Source organism: Callithrix jacchus, chromosome X (genome assembly GCF_049354715.1).
Source record: "Callithrix jacchus isolate 240 chromosome X, calJac240_pri, whole genome shotgun sequence".
Taxonomy (NCBI): Eukaryota; Metazoa; Chordata; class Mammalia; order Primates; family Cebidae; genus Callithrix; species Callithrix jacchus.
The window spans coordinates 70670151-70687195 of NC_133524.1; the positions used below are offsets into that span (position 1 = coordinate 70670151).

Genomic DNA, 17045 nt, shown 5'->3' on the forward strand with positions numbered 1-17045 from the left:
AGAGAGAGCCAAGTTTGAGGGTGCCAAATCCAGCACATGTGGGTTATCAGGACACACTGTCACCTGAGGAGATACGCAAGTTTCCCAGGACCAGTCCTACTATGTTTCTGTCATCCTGACACTTCAGGCACCCATTCCCTCTCAGTGTTCAGCCACTGGGTGGATCCACACTGCGGGGACCTACCCTGCTTTTGGTCTGGCAAGGCATTCCACTGGGGCCAATGCCTACCCCAGAGGGCTCTCAGGACTCAGGTCACTTAAGTCCCCTGCAGGAATACTCCACAGGGCAAGGCAAAATATCCTGGGACACTGTCCTGGCTGCTCACCAATCGAAACTCATTTCCCACTCAGGGAACAAAAATGAAGCAGGAACAGCCACAAACAAACCTCTCGAACATCAAACAGGGAAGGAAGTCGTGATTTATTTGGCCAGGAGCTGCGAAAGGTGAAAATACCTTAACAATTGATCTTCTTGACAAAGAAAATCCCTGCCCTTTTAAAGGCTTACAATTCCAGAAATTACATGTGAAAGGGTCTTAATCCATGAAGTAGGCACGGGATTCGTGACTAGGTGGGGGTTTGATTGTGTTTAAACAAAAACTGGTGGTGCCCAGTCTGCCAGCCTTTACTTCTCCTATTTAAGTGCAATGTAGAAGTCTAGGGGGAAGGGGTCTTAGAAGCTTAGGAGGATTAATGGTCTACTTCCTAATCCCTCTTGTTTTTTCTGAACTGTAGCCAGGGATTGCTGGTTGGGTCACAGGAGCAAGCACAGTTAGACTAAAATGTACATGAAAACTTAAATACAACCAGTAAGTTTAGAGTTTAATGGCAAATGTATGATAAATTTCGGAATATAATTTCTCTGTGTCTCCAGTCTTCATTTTTGTTAAAAATTTTTAAAAAATCATCATAAGAGTTTGCAAAACAGATTTTAGTTTTATACTTAGCCTGACCATTTGCATAAAGTTCAGCAAGAATAACTATTTCTTTTTTTTTTTTGCGTAACTTTCTTATTTTTTTTTCAAATTTTTTATTGCATTTTAGGTTTGGGGGTACATGTGCAGAACATGCAAGACAGTTGCATAGGTACACACATGGCAGTGTGTTTGCTTCCTTTCTCCCCTTCACCCACATTTGGCATTTCTCCCCAGGCTATCCCTCCCCACTTCCTCCTCCCACTGGCCCCCCCATTTCCCCCCAATAGACCCCAGTGTTTCATACTCTTCTCTCTGTGTCCGTGTGATCTCATTTTTCATCACCCACCTATGAGTGAGAATATGTGGTGTTTCATTTTCTGTTCTTGTGTCAGTTTACTGAGAATGATGTTCTCCAGATTCATCCATGTCTCTACAAATGACACAAACTCATCATTTCTGATTGCTGCATAATATTCCATGATGTATATGTGCCACATTTTTCCAATCCAGTCTATTATCAATGGGCATTTGGGTTGGTTCCAAGTCTTTGCTATTGTAAACAGTGCTGCAATGAACATTCGTGTACATGTGTCCTTATAGTAGAACGACTTATAGTCTTTTGGATATATACCCAGTAAAGGGATTGCTGGGTCAAATGGAATTTCTATTTCTAAGGCCTTGAGGAATCGCCACACTGTCTTCCACAATGGTTGAACTAATTTAAACTCCCACCAACAGTGTAAAAGTGTTCCTTTTTCTCCACATCCTCTCTAGCATCTGTTTTCTCAAGATTTTTTAATGATTGCCATTCTAACTGGCGTGAGATGGTATCTCAATGTGGTTTTGATTTGCATCTCTCTGATGACCAGTGACGATGAGCATCTTTTCATATGATTGTTGACCTCGTATATGTCTTCTTTCATAAAGTCTCTGTTCATATCCTTTGCCCACCTCTGAATGGGCTTGTTTGTTTTTTTCCTGTAAATCTGTTTGAGTTCTTTGTAAATTCTGGATATCAGCCCTTTGTCAGATGGGTAAACTGCAAAAATTTTTTCCCATTCTGTTGGTTGCCGATTCACTCTAGTGACTGTTGCTTTTGCCGTGCAGAAGCTGTGGAGTTTGATTAGGTCCCATTTGTCTATTTTGGCTTTTGTTTCCAATGCTTTTGGTGTTTTGTTCATGAAGTCCTTGCCTACTCTTATGTCCTGGATAGTTTTGCCTAGATTTCCTTCTAGGGTTTTTATTGTTCCAGGTCTTATGTATAAGTCTTTAATCCATCTGGAGTTAATTTTAGTGTAAGGTGTCAGGAAGGGGTCCAGTTTGTGCTTTCTGCACATGGCTAGCCAGTTTTCCCAGCACCATTTGTTGAACAGGGAATCCTTTCCCCATTGCTTGTTTTTGACAGGTTTATCAAAGATTGTATGGTTGTAGATATGTTGTGTTGCCTCCGTTGTCTCTGTTCTGTTCCATTGGTCTATATCTCTGTTTTGGTACCAGTAACATGTTGTTTTGATTACTGTAGCCTTGTAGTATAGTTTGAAATCCGGTAGTGTGATGCCCCCCGCTGTGTTCTTTTTGCTTAGAATTGACTTGGCTATGCGGGCTCTCTTTTGGTTCCATATGAAGTTCGTGGTGGTTTTCTCCAGTTCTGTGAAGAAAGTCAATGGTAGCTTGATGGGGATAGCATTGATTCTGTAAATTACTTTGGGCAGTATAGCCATTTTTATGATATTAATTCTTCCTAACCATGAGCATGGAATGTTCCTCCATCTGTTTGTGGCCTCTCTGATTTTGTCGAGCAGTGGTTTGTAGTTTTCCTTGAAGAGGTCCCTTACATTCCTTGTGAGTTGTATTCCTAGGTATTTTATTCTTTTTGTAGCAATTGTGAATGGCAGTTCATTCTTGATTTAGCTTTCTTTAAGTCTGTTATTGGTGTAGAGAAAGGCTTGTGATTATTGCACATTGATTTTATATCCTGAGACTTTGCTGAAGTTGCTTATCAGTTTCAGGAGTTCTTGGGCTGAGGCAGTGGGGTCCTCTAGGTATACTATCATGTCGTCTGCAAATAGAGACAATTTGGCTTCCTCCTTTTTTATTTCAATACCCTTTATTCGTTTTTCTTGCCTGATTGCTATGGCCTGAACTTCCAGTACTATATTGAATAGGAGTGGTGAAAGAGGGCATCCTTGTCTAGTGCCGGATTTCAAAGGAAATGCTTCCAGTTTTTGCCCACTCAGTATGATATTGGCTGTTGGTTTGTCATAAATAGCTTTTATTACTTTGAGATAAGTTCCATCGATACCGAGTTTATTGAGGGTTTTTAGCATAAAAGGCTGTTGAATTTTGTCAAATGACTTCTCTGCATCAATTGAGATAATCATGTGGTTTTTGTTTTTGGTTCTGTTTATGTGGTGAATTACATTTATAGACTTGCGTATGTTGAACCAGCCTTGCATCCCCAGGATGAATCCTACTTGATCATGATGAATAAGTTTTTTGATTTGCTGTTGCATTTGGCTTGCCAATATTTTATTGAAGATTTTTGCATCTATGTTCATCATGGATATTGGCCTGAAATTTTCTTTTCTTGTTGGGTCTCTGCCGGGTTTTGGTATCAGGATGATATTGGTCTCATAGAATGATTTGGGAAGGATTCCTTCTTTTTGGATTATTTGGAATAGTTTCAGAAGAAATGGTACCAGGTCCTCTTTGTGTGTCTGGTAGAATTTGGCTGTGAACCCATCTGGACCTGGGCTTTTTTTGTGTGGTAGGCTCTTAATTGCTGCCTCGACTTCTGCCCTTGTTATTGGTCTATTCATAGTTTCAGCTTCCTCCTGGTTTAGGCTTGGGAGGACACAGGAGTCCAGGAATTTATCCATTTCTTCCAGGTTTGCTAGCTTATGTGCATAGAGTTGTTTGTAATATTCTCTGATGATGCTTTGAATTTCTGTGGAATCTGTGGTGATTTCCCCTTTATCATTTTTTATTGCATCTATTTGGTTGTTCTCCCTTTTATTTTTAATCAATTTAGCTAGTGGTCTGTCTATTTTGTTGATCTTTTCAAAAAACCAGCTCTTGGATTTATTGATGTTTTGGAGGGTTTTCGTGTCTCAATCGCATTCAGTTCAGCTCTGATCTTAGTTATTTCCTGTCTTCTGCTGGGTTTTGAGTTTTTTTGCTCTTGCTCCTCTAGCTCTTTTAATTTTGACGATAGGGTATCAATTTTGGATCTCTCCATTCTCCTCATATGGGCACTTATTGCTATATACTTTCCTCTAGAGACTGCTTTAAATGTGTCCCAGAGATTCTGGCATGTTTTGTCATCGTTCTCATTGGTTTTGAAGAACTTCTTTATTTCTGTCTTCATTTCATTGTTTACCCAGTCAACATTCAAGAGCCAGTTGTTCAGTTTCCATGAAGCTGTGCGGTTCTGGGTTGCTTTCTGTATTCTGAGTTCTAACTTGATTGCACTATGGTCTGAGAGGCTGTTTGTTATGATTTCAATTGTTTTGCATTTGCTGAGCAGTGCTTTACTTCCAATTATGTGATCAATTTAGAGTAGGTGTATTGTGGTGCTGAGAAGAATGTATATTCTGTGGATTTGGGGTGGAGAGTTCTGTAAATGTCTATCACGTTTGCTTGCTCCAAGTCTGAGTTCAAGCCCTGGATATCTTTGTTGATTTTCTGTCTGGTTGATCTGTCTAATATTGACAGTGGAGTGTTAAAGTCTCCCACTATTATTGTGTGGGAGTCTAAGTCTCTTTGTAAGTCATTAAGAATTTGCCTTATGTATCTGAGTGCTCCTGCGTTGGGTTCATGTATGTTCAGGATCGTTAGCTCTTCCTGTTGTATCGATACTTTTACCATTATGTAATGGCCTTCTTTGTCTCTTTTGATCTTTGTTCCTTTAAAGTCTATTTTATCAGAGATGAGAATTGCAACTCCTGCTTTTTTTGCTCTCCATTTGCTTGGTAAATCTTCCTCCATCCCTTTATTTTGAGCCTTTTTGTATCCTTGCATGTGAGATGGGTCTCCTGGATACAGCACACTGATGGGTTTTGGATTTTTATCCAATTTGCCAGTCTGTGTCTTTTGATTGGTGCATTTAGTCCATTCACATTTAGGGTTAATATTGTTATGTGTGAATTTGATACTGCCATTTAGATGCTAAGTGGCTGTTTTGCACGTTAGTTGTTGTAGATTCTTCATTATGTTGATGCTCTTTAACTTTTAGTGTGATTTTGGAATGGCTGGTACTGGTTGATCCTTTCTATGTGTAGTGCCTCTTTCAGGAGCTCTTGTAAAGCAGGCCTGGTGGTGACAAAATCTCTGAGTACTTGCTTGTTCGCAAAGGATTTTATTTTCTTTTCACTTCTGAAGCTCAGTTTGGCTGGATATGAAATTCTGGGTTGAAAGTTCTTTTCTTTAAGAATGTTGAATATTGGCCCCCACTCTCTTCTGGCTTATAGTGTTTCTGCCGAGAGATGTGCTGAGTCTGATGGGCTTCCCTTTGTGGGTGACCTGACCTTTCTCTCTGGCTGCCCTTAGTATTTTCTCCTTTATTTCAACCTTCTTGAATCTGACGATTATGTGCTTTGGGGTTGCTCTTCTTGAGGAATATTTTTGTGGTGTTCTCTGTATTTCCTGCATTTGAGTGTTGGTCTGTCTTGCTAGGTGGGGGAAATTCTCCTGGATGATGTCCTGAAGAGTATTTTCCTGCTTGGGTTCATTCTCTTCATCCTCTTCTGGTACACCTATCAAATGTAGGTTAGGTCTTTTCACATAGTCCCACATTTCTTGGAGACTTTGTTCATTCCCTTTGCGCTTTTTTCTCTAATCTTGGTTTCTCGTTTTATTTCATTGAGTTGACCTTCGACTTCTGATATTCTTTCTTCTGCTTGGGCAATTCGGCTGTTGAAACTTGTACATGCTTCACGAAGTTCTCGTATTGTGTTTTTCAGCTCCTTTAATTCATTTATATTCCTCTAACTTATCCATTCTTGTTATCATTTCCTCATATCTTTTTTCAAGTTCCTTAGTTTCTTTGCATTGATTTAATACATGTTCTTTTAGCTCACAAAAGTTTCTCATTATCCACCTTCTTATGTCTAATTCCGTCATTTCATCACAGTCATTCTCCATCCAGCTTTGTTCCGTTGCTGGTGAGGAGTTTTGGTCCTTTCTAGGAGGTGAGGTGTTCTGGTTTTGGGTGTTTTCCTCCTTTTTGTGCTGGTTTCTTCCCATCTTTGTGGATTTATCTGCTTGTCGTCTGCGTAGTTGCTGACTTTTCGATTGGGTCTCTGAGTGGACACCCAGATTGTTGGTGATGAAGTGTATCTGTTACTTGGTTTTCCTTCTACCAGTCTAGCCCCTTTGCTGTACTACTGCTGAGGTCCACTCCAGGCTCTGCTGGTCTGGGGTGCACCTCTAGCAGCTGTGGCACAGTGAGGGGTGCTACCATTTTCTTTTTCTGCTATCTTTGTCCCAGGATGATGTCTGCCAAATGTCAGTCTTTTGGATATATAGGGGTCAGGGAGCTGCTTCAGGAGACAGTCTGTGCTTTATAGGAGCTCAATTGCTGAGCTGTGAGCTCTGTTGTTCATTCAGGGCTGTTAGGCTGCCATGTTTGATTCTGCTGCAACAGAGCTCATTAAAAAAACTTTTTTTTCTCAAATGTTCTGTGTTGGGGGATTCAGTAGGAACGGGTTGCCTCGGCAATGGCTGGATGCATCAGCAGTGGGCGTGTATCTGTTGGGGCGGGTTGCCTCAGTAATGGTGGATGCCCCTTCCCCACAGAGCATCTCAAACCATCTGCACGGGGATTGTTTGAAATCACGGTTTTGTTCATCCCACTGGCTGCCCCAAACGCTCTGTCCCTGCAATCCCCTGGGCTGGCCCACTGTCCAAGTCTCATTCAGTCTCAAGTCCAGCCCTCTCAAGACTCAGGTTGCCGGTTCAACAGGGCACCCAGACAAGTGCGCCCTGTGGGGAGTGCTGGGTGGGGTCGGTCGCCGCCACCCCGGCTGCTGGCTTCACCAGGCAGAGTTACTGCCTGGTGTCCCACGTCTCCTTTATACTTGGGAGTTTCCCCGTTCTGTGGGCAACAAAGATCAGTCTGGAAATGCAACTCTGACTCACCTCTCCGTGGATTCAACGAGAGCTCCAATCCTGGGTTGTTCTCACAGTGCCATCTTGAGTCCTCCCCCCGGTCTTGATTTCTTGACCTCGTGATCCACCCTCCTCGGCCCCCCAAAGTGCTGGGATTATAGGCATGAGCCACCGCTCCTGGCCCGTTATATTTTCTTTAAATAAGAAAGTCCCATGAACTGAAAGGCACCACAAATTTTATCTTTCCTTTTAAAAAGATTAGCTCTAAGTGCTTGTCTTTAATTAGGCCAGATTAATTAGAGCTCTTTTTACAGACATTTCACACAATACACACACTGAGAGGTAGAAGAAAACCCAGTGTTTGGGTAGAGACCTTTGAGACAAGACTAGAAAAACATACAGATATTGAATCAGAGAGGGCTGATACCCTAAGGCAGAATTGCTGAACAGAGCCTTGCCAAGTAATTACCAGCTATGCCACCAGGAGATAAAACAAGATAAAGGCTTGCAGCACAATCCACACAGACATGCAAAGCACACCAGATTAGCCACAGCCCAAGGCTAAATCCACAAATCCTTTTACACAATTAAACCTTTACAGAGAATATACACAATGATAGTTTTGGGGTCTGGCCTAGTAAAACATTTTTTTAGAAAGAAAAATCTTTAAAGTTTAACTGGTTGATGGAGTATAGAAAAAGAAGAAAAAATGGTTTAAAAATGCCTGGGGAAAAACCTCTTATTCTCATGCAAGTGGTTTCTCCACCAGGGAGACAAGTGGGTCAGAGCTGGCCTCCCTGGCACTGGAGGAGGAGACTCCATGGGCACAAGGCAGAAAACGCCAGTCAGCCACCTGCAGTGCTTTGTCCCATCACTGGCAGGGAGGAGGGAGCAGCAGGGAGCTTCTGCTCCTACTGGTCCATCCTGAAATAGAAAGTAAAAGACCATGAAAAGGCCCAGGAATGACAGGAGGTTGGGGCATGGTTTCCCTCACCCTCAGAAGTATGAGGATAAAAACACTTAGGAGCAACAGTGAGAGGTTTTGAGACCTCACTTCACTCACCACTTCTTGAGCCACAAGTTGGGCACCAAAATTGTGGCAGGACTTTTTCTTAGTTCAGCTAAAGTTAGGGTCTTTTTCTGTCCCATGGACACAAAAATTTAGTCTCGCAGATGGTTTGAAGAGTGCATAAAGCAGTGTTTTATTTAGTGAAAAGAAAAGAAAAAACGGGGGTAACAGGAACTCTAGCTAGGCCAGAATCCTGTCTAGTTTCTTGCTCAGCTGTTTGAATCCCAGGTTTCACACAGGAAGCAGAGAGTCCAGGCTCCTCCTGACTGCAAAGGGTGCAAACTTCCCAAGGCTTCACCCAAGTGCACAGGCTAGTTGGAGTCTTTCCAGGGACTCTCTTCCACCTGGCTGTCTCACAACCAATCCAGCTGTTTCTGTACCTCACTCCTTTTTTCTGTGTGTCATTTTCCTTTTTCTGTCCATAAATCTTCTTTCAACACATGGCTGCACTGGAGTCTCTGAGTCTACTCTTGCATAGGAGGCTGCCCAATTCTGAGTTGTTTATTTCTCAGTTAAACTCTTTTAAATTTAATTCAGCTGAAGTTTTTCTTTTAAAAGGTGGCATCAGAGGTGGGATTTGAAGTAGACCTAATAACTTCCAGGAGGACTGAGTGACCAATCGAGGTACCTGCCAGACCCATTGTGTTCATTGCCTTCTCAGAATTGCTGGAGAAGGTAGAAAGTTCTCTTGGATTTTCAAGCTCCATGAATTTGTGTTTTGAGCTCTCTGAATTTCCTTGAGAAAATTTCTGATCCAAACTGGGTTTGGAAGTTGTGAAAGAAACTAAACTGGATCCAGGATCAAATTGGATCCAGTAATTAATTGGCTTGGATCCAGTAGGAGGCCTCTCACGTCTGACTGGGTCAGAAAGAAATCAGTAGTAAATGGCAGTATTGCAGAGTGGGGAACAATTTGGCTTTTGGAAGTTTGCAGAAATTTTTGTGTTCTATCCCTTTGTTTCTTTGTGCGTGTGTGTGTGTGCCTAGGTAAGAAAAAAAATATTGCTAGGTTGATAAAGAAACCTGAGAGCAAACCATTTTTCTTTTGAGACAGAGTTTCATTCACTCTGTCACCCAGGCTGGAGTGCAATTTTTCAATCTAGGTGGATTACTTGGTCAGAAGTTTGAGAGCAGCCTGGCCAATATGGTGAAACCCTGTCTCTACTAAAAATACAAATATTAGCCAGGTGTGGTTGTGCATGCCTGTAGTCCCAGCTACTTGGGAGACTGAGGCAAGAGAATCACCTGAACCTGAGAGACAGAGGTTGCAGTGAGCCAAGATCTCTCCATTGCACTCAAGCCTGAATGACAGAGTGAGACTGTCTCAAAAAAAGAGTAAAAATAAATAAAATAGAAACAAACAGATAATAGAGGAAATAAGCAAATACTTAAAATGGTTGATAAAGTAACATTTAAATAAAAAGCAAACTATCAAAACTGAAAAAGTGGTCATCCTGAGGGATTTTACATTTAAACATAGAATACTGTAAATAGCAGTGTGCAAACAAAATCAACATCTAAGATTAAATGGATACATTTAATGAAAAAATAACAAAAGGATACATACTAATCTGAATAGTCTTTGAATAAATTGAATTCCTTGTTATATGTCATTATGTAGAAGTAATTTCAAATCAAGATGGCTTAGCTGGCAACTTTTTAAAAATACCTTAATAATAAATATTACCAATGCTATATAAAAATTTCTAGAGAATATACATCATACAATTAGTTCCCAAATTGATTTATAAAACCAGCATAACTTTAATCTGAAAATAGGACTGTTACAACATAAGAAGACAATTTAAAGCCAATGTAGATCATGAATATAAATACAAAATTCTAAACAAAATAAAAGCTGATAGTATACAGAGATATATGAAATTTACTGTACTTCATATCCTTGTGAAATTTAGTCCAGAAATACAAGATTGCATTAAAAATTTAGTAATCAATATAATTCACATAATAAGGAAATAAAGACAGAGGAAATGTATTTGATATAACTCAATACACATGCCTACTTTTTAAACATTTTTGAAAACATTTGAGCAAAAAGGAGCTCTATTAACAGCAGGATATATTTGGAATCTTTGTAGGTAACGGAGATTCCATGAGAAAACATTAAATAAATAGATACACAGTTTTAAAACAAGAAAAGGATGTCCACTCTCACCACATTAATTCATTAGTGCAATGAAGGTCTTAAGCATTGCAATAAGCACTAAAAAACTCATAAAACGTATTATGATTGTGAAAGAAAACAAAAATCTCTCATTATTCATGTGACAAAATTGTGTACATGTAAAGTCCAAACTAATCTATGAACAGATTATGCAAATTAATGTCAAATTAGTATGATTTGTGAACCACAATTAGTATGCAAAAATCAGTGTAGAAGTTTTATTATTTTTTTTCAAGATGGCAGATTGGAGGCGGTATTAAGCATGCCTTTCCCACCTGGAAAGGCAAAATAATATATAGAGATTTACACTGTAAACTTTTTTCCAAGAAGCAATGGAAGAACTCTACAGGAAAGCTGAAAGAAGCCACAAACCTTTTGAAAGAAACAGTGGGCTGTAGCCTACACAGTAAGCCAAGCAGAAAATTTTAAGTCCTCATAGTTTGTGAGAGAGATAAACTGCCCATATAATACACATTCCCACCAGTAAACCTGTCAATCCAGGCCATGGGGGAAGACTTGAACCGTACCCACCACTGGAACTGATTTAGGGGACAGTTGGGAATATGGAAGTAGGAGCAGAGAGAAAGCCTTGCTTGCATTCCCAGTCTGTAGTGTAGATGAAGGGGGCCATTTCTGATTCTCCCTCACAGGGAACTCTGCAGAATTCTGCCAGCTAATTCAAGTGGTCATCACAGGTTGAGGGAAGCCCCCAACTGAGATTCATGTTATAATCTTGAGTGAGGATAAACTCATTTCACCAGAACTGGGAGGCAAATGTGAAGTGTACTTGCTGTAACTACAAGTGCAGGAGCTGGGTGTCCTGGCTAGATGGGGAGACCAGGATGGGTGTGGCCTGATAGCTATGATTGCTCTGTGGAAAGCCTTATGGCCTGGGGCAGTTTGGGGTTCTGAGTGCAGACTACCTGGAAATTAGCTTTCTCCTGCTAGTGGAACACTGTAAATGAGAGACCTGACTTGCCAAGTGTCTGCGAGCTGGGTGAGGCTTACTGCCACCTGCTACTCATCACCCCATGTGTGAACTCTTCTGTGCATCAAAGACCATTTTGATCCTTTCTGGAACATTACCCAAACTTCCAGAGAATTGTCAACCAATACTCACTGGGGCCACTGCCACTGTTTTCCCTACACGTGGAGAGCCAGAGTACACATTTGCCTGACCCAGCTTTGACTTGGCTTTGCTCCTCTATCTGACCTGGTAGTTTAACACAAAGGACAGAAACTTTTGGGAGCTCTATGGCCACACGCATTGCCTGATACACCACAGAACCTCCCCTGGGTAACAAGGCAAGCACAAATCCCACTGCTACCACTATGGCTGGCACTCTTTTGTAGGTGCCACCTCCTGGCTGGGGGCCAACTGACACAGTCTATTACAGCATATCCAGGTAGAATAACACAGCACCCAGGAAGGAGGAAACCTCATAGAATAGCCTCAGCTATTACCACTGCCTGCAGCACCATGACTAATCAGGAGTTATGTCTACACGACCACTTTATTACTACTACAACCAGCAATTGATAAAGCCTATACACTAAGGCTAAGTATAATCAACTAATTTCACATCAATCCCCCTGCTACACCCATCAGAGCTGGTGCTCATACCTGCTGCTGAGAAACTTGTAAAAAGGTCACATCACTGAATCCCTTGCCAACATTCTACAACACCAGCCTGGAGTGTGGCAGCGCCACTAGGCAGCTAGACCCAGGAGAGTGGCGGCATTTATAGTAGCCAGGCTCTCAGGGACTTCTACTCCTAGGGGAAGGGAGATTGCACCATACCTGTGAGACAAAATTATTTAGATAGCAGACCTTGAGTCCCATAAATTTCTGCTTGTGAAAAGTCTCTTTCAGCAGAATTACAGGTGCAGTGCTGGGCTTAGTAAGAAAAGTTGTAGCTCTACCCCAGCATTCAGGCAGCCATGGTGCTCATGAAGATTTTTGGAGAAGAAAACATTTGTTTCCCTTTGTCCACTACTGCAGGCACAGCTGGGGCTTCTCCCATGCAAGCTCAGCATGGGTACACCTACAGAAAGACTTTCTGGAGCACTTCTGAGTGACTGTATTCCCACAGACAGACTACTTTTCAGGTTCGGGCTTGCATAAAAAGTAGTCACAATACCTCTCTATTTGAAGTATCAATCTTATCACAGATGAAAAGAGGTTCCTGTCTCATTCGAACAGCCTGGACACTGGTTCAAGAGTGTGACTAGGAGGTGGACCAATTTTCTGCTGGCTTAGCAGAGGAGTTGAGGTAGCTCCCTCCTTTTACCCTGGTAAGACTTCAGTGTGTTTCACTGAGAGCTCCCCCAACCACCTCTGTCAAAGCTGGGACTTTCTGCATGTGGGAAGTCTCTTTCAGCAGAGGTACAGGTGCAGTGCTGGGCTCACTGTGAAAAGTTATGTGTCTGTACCTCAACAGTCTGACAGCTCTGGTGCTTGTGAAGGATACTGGAGAAGAGGACTTTCTTTCCCACTTGCCCACCAATGCAGACATAGCTGGGACTTCTTCCATGGGAGCTCAGCATGGGTGAACCTGTAGATGGCCTTTCTGGAACACTTCAGGGTGTCAAAATCCCCAAAGGAAGAATGTGCCTCCATGTTCAGACTTGCACTAGGAGTAGAGCCACAATCCATCTTTACACTGAACACCAGCATTCTTGCACATGAAATGAGGTACCTGTCTGACCTGAATAGATGAAACTCTGTGACAGGAGTGTAACTGGGAGGCAGATTGTTTTCCTGCTGGCTTGTTAGGAGAGCTGAAGTGGCTCCCACCTTTCCCTATGAAGGACTTCAGTGTGATTGAGAGTTCCCCCAGCCACCTGTCAGGTTGGGTCCTCTGCTCACCATTGGGTATTGCATTTACCCACCTGCTTTAGCCACCACTGGTTTCTACCTAGGAACACCATACTCATTCCTCTGAAGCCTAAACTATTCAACCTGGAAACAAAATACTGGGGAAAAAATAAATTTAAAAAAAGTGCACACTCGGAGGGAACAAGATAAGCTTCAAAAGACCTCTTCCATTTAAACTTCATAGGAGACAGCAAATTTGCTTGCACACTGAGCACATTGCTACTACAGCCAGGATCTAAGAAAGCCATGATACAAATATTTTCTACAATCAGGGAACTCATGCAGAGCCTTCACCCCTGAAAGCAAAAAAAAAAAAAAAAAAAAAAAAAGCCAAACAAGGCTGCAATAAATTATAAACATTAAAGTCACATCATCAAGGGGAAAAAAGAAAATTTAAAAGCCACACAGTCAAATAAAAAATAGATTCAAGAATAATGAGAAGAAATAGTCTACCTAAATGAGAAGCAGAAAAATAATTCTGGCCATATGACAAAATAGGGTTCTAGAATACTTGCAAAAGATCACATTGTCTCACCATCAATGAATCCAAACAAAAATAAAATCTTTTAAATACAAGATAAGGAATTCCAAATGTTGCTTATTAAGCTATTCAAAAATATACTAGAGAAAGGTGAAAACCAATATAAAGATACTTTTTTAGAAATTCAGAATATAAATAAAAATATTCTAAAAAGATAGATATTTTAAATAAAAACCATTTAGAACTTCTGGAAATAAAAATAATACATTTAGGGAATTACAAAATGAAGTGGAATGTTTCAACATTAGACTAGACCTAGTAAAAGAAAGAACTTCAGAGCTCAAAGACAATACTTTTAAAGTAACTTAATCAGACAAAAATTTAAATAAATCAAAAGAAATGAACAAAGTATCCTAGAAATATAGAATTATGTAAAGTAGCCAAACCTAAGAATAATTGGTATTTCTGAGGGAGAAGAGAATACAAAAAAATTGGAAAACTCATTTGATAGAGTAATTGCAGAAAACTTCCGTAGCCTTTCTAGAGGTTTAGATATACAAATATAAGAAGTTTAAAGAAAATCTTGGAGATTTCTGGCAAAAAGAATATCACCAAGTCATGTAGTCATCAGGCTATTTAAATCAAAGTGTAGAAAAGTATTCTAAGAGCAGTGAGACAAAAACATTAGGTAACCTATAAAGGAAATCCTGTCAGACTAACAGTAGGCTTCTCAGTAGAAATGTTACAAGTCAGAAGAGATGTGGTTACTCTTTATCCTCCTTAAACACAATAACTGTCAGTCAGGATTTTTGTATCCAGCAAACTAAGTTTTATAAATGAAGAAGAAGGAGGGAGGACTCAAGATGGTGCTGTGAGAACAACCCAGGATTGAAGCTCTCGGTCAATCCGCAGAGAGGTGAGTCAGAGCTGCATTTTCAGACTGATCTTTGTTGCCCACAGTACGGAGAAATTCCCAAGTATAAAGGAGATGCGGGACTCCAGGCAGAGGTTTTGCACGATGAAGCCTGCAGCTGGGGTGGCAGTGCCCAGCCCTAGCCAGCGCTCCCCACAGGGCGCCCTTGTCCAGGTGCCCTGTTTAACCGGCAACCTGAGACTTGAGAGGGCTGAACTTGAGACTGAACAAGACTTGGACAGTGGGGCAGCCAAAAGGATTTCAGGGACACAGCGTTTGGGGTAGCTCAGTGGGACAGACAAAACGGCGATTCCAAACGCTCCCTGGGGAGACAGTCCCTGAGACGCTCCGTGGGGGAGGGGCATCCATCATTACTGAGGCAACCCGCTCCTACTGAGATACAAGCCCACTGCTGACGCAGCCTGCCGTTGCCAAGGCAACCTGCTAAAACAGAGAGACTCCGCCACAGGGTGTAGCAGCAGAAGACGAGAGTCTGCAGCAACAGGGCGAACCTCACAAAAACAGCGTGGAGCATCGGCAGGCAAATAGTGACCAGACTGCATCCTAGCTGGGCAGGACACCTCAATGGACATCCAATATTAAAGTCCCAACACCGCAAGACAGAGCATTTGAGAAAAAAAGGGTTTGTTAATGAGCTCTGTTGCAGCAGAATCAAACATAGCAGCCTAAGAGTCCTGAATGAACAACAGAGCTCACAGCTCAGCAATCGAGTTCCTATAAAGTACAGACTGTCTCCTCAAGCAGCTCCCTGACCCCTCTATATCCAAAAGACTGACATTTGGCAGGCATCATCCTGGGACAAAGATAGCAGAAAAAGAAACTGGTAGCATTGCTCACTGTTCCACAGCAGCTATAGGTGCACCCCAAACAAGCAGGGCCTGGAGTGGACCTCAGCAGTGGTACAGTGAAGGGGCTAGACTGGTAGAAGGAAAACCAAGTAACAGATATACTTCATCACCAACAATCTGGGTGTCCACTCAGAGACCCAATCAAAAAGTCAGCAACTACACAGACGACAAGTGGATAAATCCACAAAGATGGGAAGAAATCAGCACGAAAAGAAGGAAAACACCCAAAACCAGAACACCTCGCCTCCTAGAAAGGACCAAAACTCCTCACCAGCAAGGGAACAAAGCTGGACGGAGAATGACTGTGATAAAATGACGGAATTAGACTTCAGAAGGTGGATAATGAGAAACTTTTGTGAGCTAAAAGAACATGTATTAAATCAATGCAAAGAAACTAAGATGCTTGAAAAAAGATGTGAGGGAATGACAACAAGAATGGATAACATAGAGAGGAATATGAATGAATTAAAGAAGCTGAAAAACACAATACGAGAACTTCGTGAAGCATGCACAAGTTTCAATAGCCGAATTGACCAAGCAGAAGAAAGAATATCAGAATTCGAAGATCAACTCAATGAAATAAAACGAGAAACCAAGATCAGAGAAAAAAGCACAAAAAGGAATGAACAAAGTCTCCAAGAAATGTGGGACTATGTGAAGAGACCTAACCTACATTTGATAGGTGTACCAGAAGGGGACGAAGAGAATGAATCCAAGCTGGAAAATACTCTTCAGGACCTCATCCAGGAAAATTTCCCCCACCTAGCAACACAGGCCAACACTCAAATGCAGGAAATACAGAGAACACCAAAAAAATATTCCACAAAAAGAGCAACCCCAAGGCACATAATCGTCAAATTCCACAAGGTTGAAATGAAGGAGAAAATACTATGAGCAGCCAGAGAGAAAGGTTGGGTCACCCACAAAGGGAAGCCCATCAGACTCACAGCAGATCTCTCAGCAGAAACACTACAAGCCAGAAGAGAGTGGGGGCCAATATTCAACATTCTTAAAGAAAAGAACTTTCAACCCAGAATTTCATATCCAGCCAAACTGAGCTTCAGAAGTGAAGGAAAAATAAAATTCTTTGAGAACAAGCAAGTACTCAGAGATTTTGTCACCACCAGGCCTGCTCTACAAGAGCTCCTGAAAGAGGCACTACACATAGAAAGGAACAACCAGTACCAGCCATTCCAAAATCACACTAAATGCTATAGAGCATCAACATAATGAAGAATCTACAACAACTAACGGGCAAAACAGCCACTTAGCATCTAAATGGCAGTATCAAATTCACACATAACAATATTAACCCTAAATGTAAATGGACTAAATGCACCAATCAAAAGACACAGACTGGAAAATTGGATAAAAATCCAAAACCCATCAGTGTGCTGTATCCAGAAAACCCATCTCACACGCAATGATACATAAAGGCTCAAAATGAAGGGATGGAGGAAGATTTACCAAGCAAATGGAGAGCAAAAAAAGCAGGAGTTGCAATTCTCATCTCTGATAAAATAGACTTTAAAGCAACAAAGTTCAAAAGAGACAAAGAAGGCCATTACATAATGGTAAAAGGATCGATACAACAAGAAGAGCTAACAATCCTAAACATATATGGA

The 17045-nt window shown here is 41.4% G+C and overlaps 1 pseudogene; it reads left to right on the forward strand.

The window, feature by feature from the left end:
- The first annotated feature begins 221 nt into the window (after positions 1 to 221).
- LOC100400872 (14-3-3 protein zeta/delta pseudogene) overlaps positions 222 to 17045 on the forward strand; it is a 29321-nt pseudogene continuing 12497 nt past the window's right edge.